The sequence below is a fragment of the Phoxinus phoxinus genome (assembly GCF_949152265.1).
Source record: "Phoxinus phoxinus genome assembly, chromosome: 23".
Classification (NCBI taxonomy): domain Eukaryota; kingdom Metazoa; phylum Chordata; class Actinopteri; order Cypriniformes; family Leuciscidae; genus Phoxinus; species Phoxinus phoxinus.
Window position 1 is genome coordinate 15830671 of NC_136898.1, and position 17376 is coordinate 15848046.

General features: G+C 39.9%; 1 protein-coding gene across 6 annotated transcripts in view; it reads right to left on the bottom strand.

Annotated features, from left to right (window-relative positions):
- Positions 1 to 17376, bottom strand: part of nlgn2b (neuroligin 2b) — a 184869-nt gene that overhangs the window by 65493 nt on the left and 102000 nt on the right. The window contains exon 1 of one of the 6 annotated variants that reach the window (XM_079599439.1): positions 13525 to 13929. The exons of the other annotated variants lie outside the window; for them this stretch is intronic. The gene's annotated coding sequence lies outside the window, so the exon portion shown is untranslated. Of the gene's footprint in view, positions 1 to 13524; positions 13930 to 17376 lie in introns of those variants that run through there. 6 annotated transcript variants of the gene reach the window in all.

The following is a 17376-nucleotide window of genomic DNA, read 5'->3' on the forward strand; positions in this document are numbered from 1 at the left end:
AGACAATCAATATATCACCATGGAAGCCAGTTTCCTTTACTAAGCAGATTACGTGTACAGTTTCTACTAATACATTTGGTAATTTGCTAATTTAATTTCACCGTAGAATTTTACCTAATGCGCTAAAAGAGTTCAGTGAGGACGTTAAGTTAATAAAACTGTATGTTTTCCATTAGTCAGTCTGGTCTGTAACGCCTACCCTACAGCTGACTGCTGTGACTCATGGCTTATTCACAGCACTGCCTTTTAGTTTATTAAGTCCTTTTACACCAATTTGTTTCAATCCCACCTTTTTACACCACATGAGGACAAACTGTCCTGTTTCGTTGTGTGGGTTGTATGTGAGCGTGTGTGTGTGTGTGTGTGTGTGTGTGTGTGTGTGTGTGTGTGTGTGAGAGAGAGAGAGAGAGAGAGAGAGAGAGAGAATAGATGTCTCTTTCATTCTCTGAAATATCCTCTGCTTTCATAGTACTGTGCATTTATGCGTCAGAGTTTGTAAAAAAAAAAAAAATCTAGATAATACTTTAACAATTTACATAAATAGAATTGACTAAATAAAATGGAAGGGAACCTCCTTTATATTCAGCACCTGACAAAATTAATTTTTGAAATTGTGCCTAAAAATGTATACATATTCTGTGCGCGCGACACACACACACACACACACACACACACACACGCACACACACACACACACACACACACACACACACACACACACACACACACACACACACACACACACACACACAATTCTGATTGGCTGGAAGGTGTGCAATAAAACCGTTTAATGCACAGGTAGTTCCAAGTCAGTTTAATCACCGCTCTATATTAATACGCTGCTTTTATTGAAGCACACACACATCACTGACTCACACCCAGAGATCAGAGATCATACTGCGCACACTCAGAAACATTCAGGAGCACCGAATGCTGCCCCATTACTTTAATTAATAAATTAACTTTGCTGCTACTGAATCGATGCATTATATTATTCAGCAAGGAAGTAATTCAACTCACAGCTTCATTGCTGAACAGATGCAGGTAATTCACACGCACATCTTTGTCTTTCTCTCGATAAGCTAATTCATTGAAGTAGGCTACATTTTAGAATTCAATCAAATAAAGTTAACCATACCGCACTACTTTATCTCTGTGCTAGATCTAACGAGACGTAGCTGATGAAAATAACCGCCATTTTATCTCTTCAAGTCAAATTTAGCACTGCAAACATCAATGACAGCTTTAACTTGTCAATGCTAGCAAATAACTACGGTATAAGCAGGATAATCCATGGCTAGCTGTGCATTAAACTCAAATGCATTCAGTGGAGGCTTTGTGTCGGGTTGTTCTTTGCCTCCACGTAGGGATGGGACGATTACCGGTTTCACGATAAACCACGATAAAATGTACTAACGGTTAGTATTATCATTAAAACCGTTTTTGATTATCGCGATTTTAATAACCTACTATAAATCCTGTCCAGCCAGCAACAGTCTGACGCAGGCGCAGCGCGCAATGTTATTGTTTTTTTTATTCGAGAAGGAATGGCGGATGGCAGTGACCGTGCTCGGGAGATTTTTCAGCCTTTTAAGTGGACCAAATCTGAGGGATGGTCATATTTTGGCTTTTACAAAAGTCCCGAGGGAAACTTAATCGAGGATGGTCACCCTGTCCGCAGAACAAAAAGTTGCTGCAACAGAAACACTTCAAATCTGCCGAGTCGTCTTGTGTGAACATCACCCACTGTTGTATAACGAACGCAAGGCAAGTTAACTTTGACCTTAATACCAAAACTAAGTCTGTGAAATAATTGGGCACAAAATGTTGTTTTGAGTTTAAATATTTTATCTCACTCACTTGAAATAAACGTGAAGCTTCCGCGAAGAAAAGTTTGCAGCAAGTGGCTTTGAGCCAAAGACGAACGAACAAGTTCAAACAAGACTATTATTAAGAGTGCCATTTAAGGGATAATAATAGATTCATTGTACACTTATTACACCGATTTTTTTTACCACATAATTACGGGGACATATTGAATTTAGATTAATGTTTTAAATCTTACTTGTTTATAAATCTATTTTGTAGCCTACAGCGTAATGTTACAAAACAATCGTCCAGTCAAGATGATCACAACAATATTACCAATCTCTGTAAACAATAAATCAACTCTGATTTCATTTTCAATACACTCAAAAACGGAGACGCAAGACGGCAAGTTGTATTTGAATGAAACGAGAGCGCGCGCCCGTTGTGATACATGGATGTGCGCTGTTATAATGCGTTGCTATGACGATGTCATTATAAGGAAGGAAATGCCACAGAATAGAATCTTGCTTAAAAAAAGTGCATAGAGCTGCTTGTTTTATTCGTTGTTTGTTGATTTTCAAATATAAAACTTGTTGAAATGTTTTCAGTGTGAGCATCAGTTCTTTTCGAACACTTTCATATCGTTTTAACAAAACCGTGATAATATTGATAATCACGATAATTTTGGTCACTATAATCGTGATTTTAAATTTTCATACCGTCCCATCCCTACCTCCACGTTAGGGCTTTGACTCCGAACTTCGTTATTCGAATATAATTCGAATATTTAAAAAAAATTATGATATTCAAACGAATATTAGGCAGGCTTTAATATTCTAAACCTGCTATGGGCATAATTTTTTGTAAATGCGTTTGCTTGTAAACGTTGTTTTCAATTCAGATTCCGAGGCTTTTTCACACCTGGTGAAGTTGTGAATCGCAAGCTCATTAGCAAGGCAATTATTGGTCATCTGGGCTCCTGTAGGAGACGTTAGCGTCCTGGTTATTTTGTATATCAAAACAATGGTCGCGCGGCCCGCACCAACGCCTACAACAACCACGCCTGACGAGGAGTTTGAACTCTACACTCCTGACAATTTGAAAAGCAACGTGTGGCGCTACATTGGGTTCCCAAAGAAACGGAAAAATCACGAGTAAGGACAAAGTCTTTTTTCTTCTGAAAACATCATTGTCTGCCTATTGACATTGACATATGGGGAGGTTCTAAGGTCAGTGGATATTCGGGGCTTTAGCCCAAACTAAAATTGGGTATTTTTATTTAAAGGAATGAATTAATTATAAAAGCGATTTAAGGGAATAAAGAAAAAGAAAGGCTTATTGTATTAGTGAAATTATTTAAAGTATTTGCAAATAATATTTAATTTTTAAGTATACATTCTCTATACATCAAGGAAATTATAGCATATTTTCAATTCAAAAAGGCAAAATTTTTAAATTATAAAAAAGTTTTGTAATTTGCATCACCGGATACTGTCGGAAGTTGAACATTTCTATTGTAAAACAGTTGTCAAATATTAAATGTTTATCTACTTATCTACTAGCTCCGGCTTCTTTAATCATTCTGACATTGATGAGCTAGACCGCTGAACTTTTAGTCATCATAACAACAAACAGCTATTAAAATAGCTTTTAATGCACAGCTAGCCATGGATTATCTGATATGGGGATAATGTACAGTGAGGCGGTTGTTAGTGATGTATGTCTCGAAACCGGTCTTGGTCTTGGTAGTATCTTGGTCTCGGTTTAGGCGGTCTTGACTACAAGTCTAGCGGTTGTTATAGCGAATACAACACCGACAGGCTGTTCGGGACCCCGACGCTAAGCGGAGGGGTCTTGAATCAGCCTGAAGGGGTAATATAGCCTTTTTTATATAGGCTATATTTGAAATTAGTTCAATATTTTTAAATAGACTACAGCAATTAACATTTTGTCAGAACCTCAATTAAATTACGTGCTATTTTGTTTATGTATCTAAAACAAAAAAACAAAACAAAAAAAACAGCACAACCAACTGTATTTCTGTCCCTACAAAACCTGGATTTCTTTTTTATTTGATTAAATGCTGTCTACCTCGAGTAAAGTCCATAAATTCCTTTAAAGTCCCTGTAAAGTCAAAATGAAGTACAGTTTGTGTTCTAAATTTGTCCCACCATAGAAAAATTTGTTATTAGCCAAATTTGAATGATAAAAAAAGTCGCAAAGTACATAAAATTAGCTAACAAAATCTTGAAAAAATGAGCAGTAGTCTCTGCTCTCAAACGCTGGGGGCATGTCCGCTGGCTGCGCTGCAACTCACACTCATTGGTGGGCACGCACTGCAGATGATGGCGCACCAGTTGTCGGCGCGACGGGAGGATGAAGGCTGAGGCGGGAGATAGTTGGTTTGGCCCCATTCACTAATAACAGCGGATTATCAGTGAATCCCAGTTGTCTCCGACTAAAGTTTATAAAACTATCCCGTGTAAAATGATCACTACAGAGGCGGGTTTTGGCGGCGATCCTCAGCTCTCCATCAAGGTGGCTCTTCACAAAATGAATCCACCTTTTCTTTATGTGATTGTTTTTCGAAAATTTAAATAAGGACACCGATCTGTTTTGTACGTGATCGCATCCAGGTAGTACGCATTTCCGCGACGAAGGCATAGCTAGCTAGCAAACTGTAGGCTGTAACTAATAGTTCTGACAGTAACTCGCGATTGAGCGGCAAGCTGATGTGAATGTACTCTATTTATATTGTTAGGGGAGGGGCCAGCGTCAGAGGCTCCAGTGCACCATCAAGTAGGGGTGTGTCCAGGAGCTCCAGGGCGTCATCGAGCCCCCGTTTTAGCCCCGCCCAAAAAATCCGGAACACAGCAATGGTGAAAAACTGTTTAACGGTCTAGGCTAACTCCACAATTCCAGACTGATCTCATGAAATGGCGTATGTATGACACGCCAATTCGTATTCCATTCGGCGTGCTATCAAGACGCATAATTGCTTTTTGCCGTGTTTTTCAATCACGGCGTAGACATACACGAGGAATCACATCCGCGTGTATGTGAGTTGTTTTGGACACTACAATGATAATGGTTAGTTTCGGCATAGACATGCACGCGGAATCACATCCGGGGATGATGGTTCGTTTCGCTCAGAACATTTGACAGATGATGTGCCTGCCTTTTTTGACTCCCTGCCAAATTATTACCCCCCTCGTTGAAGTCAGTACCTGATTCCCTAATCGTAACCGCACTTCTAATCCTAACCCCACAACTAATCCTAAACCTACCCATACTAGGGCGTAGACATACACGCGGATAGCTCAAAATGCGTACAGATAACCCGCCACTGCTACGCAAAGTCATGTTGACAATTCAGAACTTCACAGTTCACAGTCGTTGTAATAAGGTTTAGCAATACATTTCTAACATTTATAATGTGTTTCGATTTTTTTTTTATTAGAATTGTCTTTACAGTGACTTTAATCGAATAAAATTAAATCCAGGTTTTGGAGGGACAGACATACAGCATACATTTATAGAATTATACTCAGTGTTAGGTAAGTTACTTTAAAAAGTACTTAGTTATAGTTGTTAGTTACAGTTATCAGTTAGATGATCAGAAGCAGCCTAACTGTCTTTAGAGTAACGCGAGTAACAAACTAATTTAATTACATTACCATTACTTTGTAGCGCGTTACTCCCAACACTGATTACACTATGTTATACATTCAAGCTTTAAGTAAAGAGTTTTCTTGGTGAATGCTGGTTGCATCCGAGTTGACTGTCTATGCACCAACAAACACAGATTTTCCTCTTTTTCTGTCTTTTGTATCAAATTCTCTCTCTGGCATCATTAAATCCAGCCCCTGTACAGTATAGGCCTGCCAAACTACATGCAGACAGTCATGCCAAATTCCCCAGCAGACCCCACACACATCCACGGCTTAAAAAGCAGCTCCAGCTCTCGCCAGCACCCCTCGCCGATCCTCCCACCTCAGCGAGTTAACCGACACATGAAAGCAAGTGAGACGGGAGGGGAGAGCCAGGCTGCAGTCTCCCGAGGCCACTCTCTTCTGTTTAGAGGCACCCACAGCCTTCTGAGGGAGGGATTAAACCTTCACTGCTAGCCAAGCTAACTGGCCCTACCCGAGGAGTTCAGAAGACAGAGCTTTGGCTAAAAAGACCAGATTCCCCAGTGGCACATGCTTGCATCTGTGTGCACTTCTGTATGAATGAATTCAGTGCTTATTATGCAGATTTAAAAATTGAAAAGTTTGTGCAGTTAGAGAGTTGATGATTACAAAACATACAATGGTGTTTTTTGTATGATGTTCCTGGAGCTAAACTGGTAGAATATTGCGCTGTTATGCTAAAGGATCTGAGAACATACTTATAAAATGTGCACGTCGCTGTGGATTGAAGCATCTGCCAAACCATGAAAACGTAACACTACTTGTTTTGGACACTACAATGATTTGAGGTACCTTACAGCAGGGGTTTTCTAACTAGATCCAGGGTTGCGAGGAAAGAAAATAATGTTTTACACTTCCGTTCACCCAATTTGATACCCCCAATTTGATACCCACTGGTCTTACAATAAAGTCTCGGACATTCACAGAAAATAGCTTACCTCCACATTGCACACTAAGGTGGAAAGTACTGCTTAAATACTATGATATATGAAAGTGCTAATCAAATGGCAATGGCATAATATTCTCTGAAGTATCTTTTTTTGTAAGGGAAGTTGCTACTTTATAATCATAAATTGACTCTTTGCACATCTGAGGTTGTCACAGTCAGCTGGGGATTGCTAAATGTGTGCAAAATTATGTCTACACATCACTTCCATCGGCTCTATCTTCTGCACCTACTTCACATTTCGTTCAATTCTCTCTCCCTCTCTCTCTCTTTCACCCTCAGAGGCGAAATGAACCTGATCTCTGGCATCTGGTCTTGTTAGATGGATGTAAGGCGCATGAGGAGAAGGTGTATGGGTGAGAACCAATAGAAACAGGTGAAACAGAGCCACGCACGTTGCTCCTGTGAGTGTATGTGAACCCTGAGGAAAGGGGGGGCTGTGATTTAACTCAGGGTCTGGGACAGCCTGGATGGGCCCCATCCATCTTCCAAAGTAATTACGCATTGACGCTCCCCATTGGAGGGGGACGTCGGCCTCTCCATGGCTTTATAAATCACCACTCGCTACAAGTAGCAGGCCAGAGGGAGAGAGATGAGCGCTTTAACAGTAACATTGTGTTTTTAAACTTAAGGTGGAAAAAAAAAATCAGCAGTCACTGACATGCAATATAGAACATGTCTTTTTTGTTGCTTAGCCTTTTAGTTTATGGGTGTACAATAGAGATACATTGTAAAGGGAAGAGAAATTCAACTCACTGTACATGAGCATCACTCAGTGAACTGTAACGGTGTACTTTTCTGCCTTTAACATCACACTCCTGTCCTCAGGGGATGTTTGGACATTTTCTCAGCCATGTTGTCTTTCAACACAGTTACCACTAAACACAGCACGAGTCAAGTTCTCGGGCGTCCTGTCTGTCTCCGTCCCTCTCCAGACAGAGTGATTGGTGGCACTGGTCCCAGCTGGGCTGGCATATTGATTGGGGGTCGGGAGGCTGGCCCGGCCCGATTTGTTTCCCTCAGAGACAGGGCTGTCAGTCAGCCATGCTGTACGCCTGGTTTAATGGCAGTAGCTATGAGAGTGATTGAAGTACATGGGTGATCCCTCTGCTAACATGGTGATATGCTATCAGCCTTTTGGGACTTTACCTATTCTGTCTTTCCCTTTCAAAATAGTGGGTTGTAAGAGAGAGAGAGTGAAGAAAAGGATGAGGAAAAAAAAACACCTTTGGTAAAAGGCGGATTCTGGTCATGTAATCAAGAAATAGAGACATAATTCCTAGCAAAAGATATTAGGGACTGAAAAGCCAAGAGTCTGTCTAGACTTAATCTTTATAGTCAAAGTGAAGAGCCAAAAACTATATCACCTAACGCAGAGAAATATTTCCGATTTTAAGCCACGCTGTTCATGAACTTCAAATGTGACCATAAAAAAATGAATGCTGTACTCTAAGCGATGACTTGTTGTGCAGCAATCAAATGCAATTTTGGCAGCAAGAGAAACTAGGCAGCTTCATTTAATTTCGAGAGCTGGCCCATCAACATGCCTGCTCTAAATCTGTCGCTGTCCAGCGAGGAAGAGGTGCTGAAACGTCGATGGCCGTGCTGGCCAGCTTTGAGAGTTATGAAATCTTTTTTTTTTTCATGTCGTTTCTGTCACAAAACATTCTGCATTACTTGTATACAGCGGGCTATAATTTCCGCAACATTTAGATGCACCGACATAAAACATTGCTGTGTGCAGCAATTTTTCTCTCGTCACTTAACCTTTCTTGAATTATACAATGGTCATTTTAATGATTATTACACACGACTGAACAATGTTCAGGTACTAGACAATTACACATGGAATTTTAGCTGCCTGTTAAAAATAAACCCAAAGTCTACAAGGCACATTAATACTTTACTGAATACAAATTTATGGAGCCATTAGTTCCATAGCCCAACTTAAAGGTCAAACGAGAAGTAATGCAGTTAAATTTCAAATTCCTCAGCATCAACACCAGAGCATGTTCGAAAGCTCTTTTGTAGATTCAATTTCTTTAATCAGTTTAAACTGATCGTTTTAGCATATAATGCAATCTGAGGGAATGCATAAATAATATTGCACAGCAAAGTTGAACACATGCTAAATAAATACAATCTCTGCTGGATTTGAATGCCAATGCTCGAGCTCATGATGAGCTCTCAGTCAGTTAACTGATCAATTGATGCATTCTGAGTGTGAATGACTCAACCATGAATATAATCAATAGTTAGTATTCATTATTAATACAGGTTCGTAATGCCACTATTCTTCATTCTCACATTAACACAGGAGACATTATTGCCTGCTGTGAGATGACACGCATGATAAGAAGTAGGCCTAGTTGTTCCAAGCTGATCTGGAAGTAAAATGCTACTATATTTTCGCACACCATTCAATGCACCTGTCATTACTGCCTGTTTCCTCAAAAAAAAAAAAAAAAAGTTGCCAGAGCAGCTTGCGCTCACTCCATCTGTAGCATAAACGGAAAAGTGCAAGAGTTGTTTGCCAACATATTGAGAGTGACACAAAATAACAGCATTACAAAACTAGAAAACAAAAACTGGCCTTAATTTTTTGCAAGCTTTTAATCCTCATAGAAAGGCGACAGCTGCACATAGTACTCATGTCGATAGCGATACATAGAGAAACTAAGACAACTGAACTTGCTACAGGATATATTTAGCATTTTTGGTGTCCATTACATCCTAAAAGTTCCACAGGATCTACACAAATAGAAATGGAGGATCTTAGTTCCATTTTTGGATGAGACCAAACCTGAGTTCATAACAGAGTTCGTCTTGCATGTAGCTCTATATTCCAAACTTCAAAAGTAGTCTCTTAAATCTCTCGAAGCTTGGTGGACACAGTCTGGGAGTCTTCGACCATTGAAGACGAGGGGTGAGGGGGAAACGGATCATGCTGCAGAGAGACTAAGACAATCAACATTCAGAATGAAGAGAGGAAGCGTGAAGAGGAATCTTGGGGAGGTTTCTTGATGTGATTACACTGGGCAGCACTCGACTATGTTTAACACTCAAGGGCGGGAGGGTCCACACTAAAACCCAAGATCAATACGCAATTTTACAATCATCACCTCGTCCATAATTGGCTTGAAATGAACCTGCAGAATGTCAATATCAGTTCGAGAGTGTCACCGTTCACTTGAGTCTTCTTGTACCGGCGGATGAGTCATTAAACATACACCCTTGACAAACTCCTACTATGCAACATCATTTTTTGGTGCAGTTTCCACTCTAAAAACACACTGCAACAAAGCCAGATGCTCACCTTCCGGGCAACTTACTGTGCCTGAAATAGGACACATTTTACATTCTGTAATTAATTTGTAACGCTGGATTTATGCCATTAGGGTAAGATAATGAAAGAAGGCAGTACACTTAAAGTGCACAGAAGCTTTACTAAACCCGAGAGCTTAACAGAACGGATTCTGACTAAATCAAGGAATACTGGGCGGAAAAAGACAGACCGTTTGTCTGTCTGTCTGATCCGGTCACTGGTGGGTTTGTTTGGAGTTTTTCCACGACTAATGAACCTCCATCACTCCTCTAAAGCTGCAATGTAGCCCCAGCTGTGATTTGGGTTTCCAAACAAATGAATAATTAAATACAGTTTTCAGAACAGCAGGGAGAAACTGCATCAGTCTTTTTTTCCAAGTGACATGAATCTGTTTTCCCACCATAATGTTCATTGAACATGTCATCTAAAAAAACAGTTATTCCCCGAAAACCACAGGCTGAACCGCCGACTTCACTTGTGTGTTTCTCCTTTATACTCTTGTCCCTTTTCTTCATTTTCTACATCTCCCAGTTCCTTTCAGATTCATGCTGCGCACTGAAGAGTGAGGGAGCGCCATGTTCTAGGCAACTTTAAAGCTCAGCACCCATCCTAAAAAAAAATATCTTACTGACGGATTACAGGTTCTTTCAGACCTGAGCAAAAACTCAAGATGAGTGGACACTCCGGCCTTTTCATTGCTATCCGAGATAGAACACCGATGTGGCATTTAGCATGTCTATCTGTGGATTCCAGGCTTCTAAAGGACAGGGATTATTCGAGAGAGCTATAAAGTCAGACCAGAGCTTCTCTAACAAAATGTCTCTGCATCAGTCACGTAGGAAAGGCAGGAAAACCTGACTCGGCACTCTTCTGAAAGGTATGCGAGGTGCTCCCTTCTCGCAGGTACACACCTTTCCGCTCCAGGTAATGTTATGAGAGGAGATTTCTGTAGCACGGAAGCTTTATTAGTGCATTTACAGCTCAGAACAACGGCAGGACTCTGTCGGGCAACGGTCACCGCATATCATGTGTGGAGGCTGAAATATAGATCTAGACGGGGGGAGGCTGTCAGGTTCAGCCGATGATTCATTGCTTGTGGCATTGCTGTCTACAGTGAGTGAATCTTACTGCACATGCTGGGACAGAGATAATGGCACACAGATGTCTGAGCACATCAGGCCACACAATCGCAACTTTACAACAACACATCGGAGTTCAGAAAGCGTGTACTGCGATCAGACATCGCTGCAGAAAATCAACCGTTGCTAACTCACAGGTCATGGCCGCTTTGAAAAGATGTAAAAGAAGGGTTGTGCGACACTTCAAGGAGACCGATGGTTTATAACGCTCGCTTTTTGTGATGCATAAACATTCAGAAATGCTTATCTGGACAATTGCATGCTCAAATGCTGTGTCCTAGGACGAAGAGATAAATGTTGAATAAAAACTGTATTTTAGCACAACTTCACTGACATTGCGTTTACAAGACTAGGCAGAGGTCGGTCTTTTGTGGGAGATGAAAGCTTTCGAATAAATTCCGCATGGACACAGAATACTGTCTGACAAATACTGTTGTGCATGTGTGAATGAACAAAAAAAAAAAAAAAACGTGCTGACCTTGGATGTTCCTTTGAGTGAAAAAAAGGGAAACATTGTTACCATCATCATGAATTCTTAATATAATTATCACTCTTTTGCACAAGCGAATACGTAAAATACGCTGAATCGAGAACCATCGTTCTGTTCTCAAAATTACAACTGTCCATCATGGACCGGACAGTAACACAAGACAACAAGGATGTTTCTGATTTATTCACAAACCCCCTTTTAAAGGGGCCAACTCTAAAACACATCTCTTTTAGCTTTGCCCAGTGCTCAGAGAATTTTAAAGTTTAATAAGGCTGCAGTGCATGTGAGTGCTTCCCAAGACGGCATACACACACTAACGACAGGCAGCACAGAAGGGCACATGGAGGGGCTTACATCGAGCTAACACTGCACTTTTCTTCATTATTTACCTGTTCTGAGGCCTGGGCCAGCCTGAAACACAAGCACTTCTCCATCCCTCTTACATCACAAATGCTCCAGCCCTGGGTACAGTATCTAGCACTCTATGTTGTTCCGCTCATAATAGCGAAGACCATTTGCCCTGACTTCAGGGCATTCCGGCTGTGCTTCATCCATCTATCAACATATTGTAAGACTCATTCAGAATCAGGTTTGAAGTGGGCATTCAGTTGAGCGCAGTATAAAGATGATTAAATGGAGGGATGAATAGAGCAAACAATGTAAGACCCTTAAAAATCCAAGTTAAAGCAGAGGTTGTGCAACAAATGATCATTATCTGCCAATCTGACTGGAATGGTATTTTTAGGGACTAATATAACAAGTGTTCCATTAGTCTTACCAAGTGCTTTTTTGTTGCTCCTTTGTATTCTGCTCTTGCGATGTAAAAAACACAATGATCAGCAAATTAAATGTACAATATGATAACAAATATTGTATTGAATTACTTATAGAATTACTATTTTTCCTCCAAAATCATCACTTACGCTCTCCTGGCCTGAAACACTTTAAAACTTTTTCTTTCTGGAAAGTTATCAGCTTCTTTTTTTCTGTCAAAATGATCGACAGCATTTTGAATGATCGAATGTTACAAAAATTCTGCAAATGATCAAAAGATCGGATCCATCCTTAAATATTTGCTCTTACCAGCCATAATTCCATAGATTGTTTGTCCTCTTTTGAGTGGGTCACCAACCAGAGGGTTTTGTCTTTTTATTTCATGTAAGGCAGTATGATGGATGCGCACAGTAGCTCACATGAAGGCTCAAGGCCGAATGCTCCACATAGACACATGCTCTGAAATCAACTACTAGTTTTTCCTCAATCCACATGAGGGACTGCAGCAGAACTCCAGCAAAGAACGGAAAGCTTTGAGCAACACTCACCTCTGCTACATTATACAAGGACAGCAGCCAGAACCACTAAACAATCTACACCAGGTCATATTAGACATTAGACAGATAAACCAGCACTTGGGCTGAGGAACGGGCATATCCTCAGCCTTCAGGAGAACAGAGGACTCCTTGTCTATCCTGAATTCTGCCATTGACAGAGCACTGCCCAACCACCACAGCATATAAATGTGCCCCTCTATGTGAGCCATGGTTTTCTACACCTCCATACCTATGTGCATGGGCGTCGTGAGTGTGCAGTTGGGTTAGGTGGGTTGTCTTTGCTCCATCCTATCTCACACTTACGTAAATGCCATTAAACATTTAACAGGCGATGGGAAGTCTGTGGGTTGCGGATGTTTGCCATCATTCAAGGCGCATTACCATTATCTATCAAGTGCAAAAATAAATCAATCCCCACGTTGCCACAGGGACGAGCGATGGATGCAATTAGAGGCGCAAATGGCCGGTAAAGGCCACGCGACAGAGTCGCGTCGAGATCATTTGATCTAGATCTGATGAACGCGTCGTTTTTCTTTGAAGCAGAGGAGACATGCCAGAATAAAATAGTAGGATATGCGGATATTGGCCAACTGAGTCAATCATAAAATCTCTATTTCTTATAAACAGACCATGACAGTCGGTATTGCCTGACCAAAGCGCACCTATTCAACACTTCTAATTAGAGATCTCATTCGTGAGCGGTGCGCCAAACCGATACAGACGAGTTTCTGGCAAATGTCATGCAAATATACATAAATGTAATATAACAATAGACAACAGAAATGTGCTTACCGCGATGAAAGGGTTGTTGTCGATGCGTCCCCGGTTCTTTCCCGGTGATTATTCGTACTTCAGTGCTGAAGCCGGTGTTTATGCCATCGGTATTTTTTTCTGAGGTAATTCGTCATGAATGTGTCGCATGCTCTCGCACATCAATTTACCTTCTTCGCGCCAGTCCGTGTCCCCAAAACAATAAAAGAAAAACGGAAAGAAAGGAAAGAAGACATAAAAAGGAAGGAGCGTAGTGGAAAATTGATAAACGAAAAAAAAGAAAGGGGAACAAACACCTCTTAACACCTCCTCCTCCTTTTTCTTTCTTTGTATCTGACAACACCCGTGTCTTCTGACAGCGAGGTTACCACATATTTTAGCACTATAAAGGAGGTAGGGAAATGATAAAATAAAACAATAACAGAAACAAATGCGTATAACGCATTAGCGGCTAACTCAGCGCTCTGTCGTCATGGCGACCCATTTCAGAGTCCGTTCGTGCATCAAAAGACACCAAATAATAAAAACCATCCGGTGGCACGACTTCTCATCTGCTCTCAGTCTGTCTCACTCACAAACGAGTCCTCTTCTTGTGTGAGCAAGTGGGCAAACGTTTCTCTCACAAGGATCTAATAATGACGATAATAATAATTATTATTCCCACTCGCGAACAGTGACGATGTATATGCCTCTCAGATATCCATTCCGTACTTCACGCACAGCTGTCAAGATTTGGGAGTCCTGAATCCCGATGTCCGTCTCTCTCTCTCTCTCTCTCTCTCTCTCTCTCTCTCTCTCTCTCTCTCTCTCTCTCTCTCTCTCTCTCTCTCTCTCACACACTAACACACGCACACGCACAAGCTATGGCAAGCCATTTAATCGCCTAAACGAATTAGGTTACAGGTAGTTTCTAATTAGTTCAAAGTAATCCAATATTGACAAAGTACCTTTTCAGTTTCTCTAGTAACTATTCATTGGATACTAGGTCCACTTGTTCTTTTGCTATTAGTCACGATCCCAACCAGTGTTGGTGAAAGTTACGTTTAAAAGTAATGCATTAAAGTAAAAAAAAACTTTTGCATCGCTTTTGCATTACTTTTTCTCATCTGTGCTTTGCCCCTTTCACACTTATTCACACTTACACTAGTGAAATGAATAAGCATCAGGTTGGAAATGCAAATTCAAACCAGGACAGTAGAGAGCGCAACTCAGACAAGAAAGTTTAGCTCTTCAACAATAAAAACGAAAAATAGTAGATCTAAAGTCATTTTTGCTTATTAGTATGGTTGAATTGGATCATTGAAGGTCAGCAGCAAAGACATTGGTTAATAAAATTTGATTAAATACATATATTTGTGTGTTTTTTTATACATGTAATTTGCATAGAATTGGATATTCTGAGTTTGCAACTTTGCATTTCACTGTTTTTATTAATTTAGAAGAATACTGAATCGTTTTTTGTGCAAGTGAGATGCGTAAATGCACGCTCACATTTAGAACTACAATGGCCATCCTGTTTACACAACGCCTCTGCACTTTCAATTTCTCTAGACAGGAGAGCTGTCAGTCAAATGGGTAAACAAAATAACTTGCATTACTTATTTGTAAAACTAACTCAGATACTTTGTTGTAAATTTAAAAGTAATACGATACATTACTAGTTACTTGGAAAAAGTAATCTGATTACCATTACTCCTAACACTGATGTCACCAACAGTGACAAATATAAATGTTTTTACTATAAACAAACAGCAAATTAATTAAATTAAATTGTATGGGTATTTGTGGTTATCAGTTCACTCTTAATTGTATGTATTTCAGCAGACATTTTTTATTCGTTTTATTCTACTAGTAACCAGTCTTGAGATTATTACTAAAAAAATTATTACATTTTTTTCAAAAGTAATATTATTACTTTTCTTATTACTTCCTGGCAACAGTAATTCATTACAATACTAGTTATATTACTATTCCGTTACAGCCCATAGAATTGGAAATGTACCTATCGGTAAGCCCCTCCCCTCGAATGCAGATGAGCCAATGGCAGTAGAGTATCAGTTGCACGGGGGCCGGACCTCGGACATCTTTAGGTTTCAGCGCCATAGAGAAACATTGGAATATGCTACAAAACTGGCAAAACGATGTGCCTTGGGTATTGTAACACTGATTACAGGTATCTTGAGAGGATGGGCATGGGTATTCATGTTTTAAATCACCGTACTGTGCGCGTGTTCACCAGCGTGTTTCAAAAGTGTGATAAGATTTGCGCGAACAGACCAATTATCTGCGCAATACGACTGAAGCCTGCTTTATTTACAATATCAATGATATGGGCGCAGTAACCTTCTTAAGGATTTAACCCCAATGCCAATGAAGACAAAAACATTAATTTTCTGGTTGTCATACTCTTACAATTAAAGTTAGTGAGCCCATGCTAACATACAAACCTAAATAGCTGTTCTCACGTCATGAGAACTGGTTAAATGTAACGTTAAATTAATTTAATCTCACCCTGCGGTACATGAACATTGTTGATCCTGGATGTTGTCATCTGCGATCGTGACGACCACAACATGAGGCTTCTCCCGCTTGCATTGTAATCTGTAAATGCTTGCTTTCAAATTAATCTTGTTAACCACCATATTTATTTAAAAATATTCATGGCATATTTAAGTCCCTCTTGAATGCTCCTCTACGAGAGGTGGGCCTTCGATATCCAAAATTTATCAAAAACATCTTGGGACAAGGTTTTCACACTGACAGCTGTCATTGTAAGACCGTTAGCAACTCTGTTTGTTTGTCCGAGATAGCAACAGTAACTAAGGGGGGCGGGGCTTACTGATAGGTCAATTGCGTTTTTTTTCTCTCAAAATTTTGACTTAGCATGTGTGCCACTCTGTGAATGTTTGGGGATATTTCAATTATTTAGTTATTTCAAGACATGAAATAATAAACATACAAATATGACATGTGAATATGAATATTTCATGTGATTCAAGCTATTTTAGTAAGAATAAAGGATGTTTACATGAGACATTTAAAGAAGGTGTAGAAGAATCTGCTACAAACTGCAACAAACAACATATTTCTGCCTCATCATATCACCAAAATCCACATTAGATCACAATTAGAAGTTATTACAAACACTCGATGGTGGTTTAAAGGAACGCTCCACTTTTTTTGGAAATAGGCTCATTTTCCAACTCCCCTAGAGTAACAGGGGAGTTGAGTTTTACCGTTTTTGAATCCATTCAGCCGATCTCCTGGTCTGGCGGTAGCACTTTTAGCATAGATCATTGAACCTGATTAGACCTTTCAAAAAAATGTCCAAAGAGTTTTGATATTTTTCCTATTTAAAACTTGACTCTTCTGTAGTTACATCGTGTACTAAGACCGACAGAAAATGAAACGATCTATGCTAAGCTATGCTAAAAGTGCTACCGCCAGACCCGGAGATCGGCTGATTGGATTTGAAAACGGTAAAACTCAACTGTTTAACTGGGGAGTTGGAAAATGAGCCAATTTTTAAAAAAGTGGAGTGTTCCTTTAAAGTGAGTTTTGAGTAAACTCGAAGTATTGTCATGCTAATTGTAGCTACAATTCACCTGTTACCAGATATTATTATATTTCATGATGTATGTTTTCAAAATAATTTACCGTCGTAAGAAAATGTTGCAATTTTTTTTTACCAGTAAACAATTATGATTACTTGCACAGTTGTTTCATTAACCAGCTAAGAATGCTTTGTTTCTGTTTAACATAGAGACTTGCGCTGTGTCTAATTTCAAAAATAATTAGAAATTAGAATAGGTGTCCCAAATGGTAGTGTGTTGAAATGAGTATTCCAAAGATACCCGAATGATCAATTTTTTC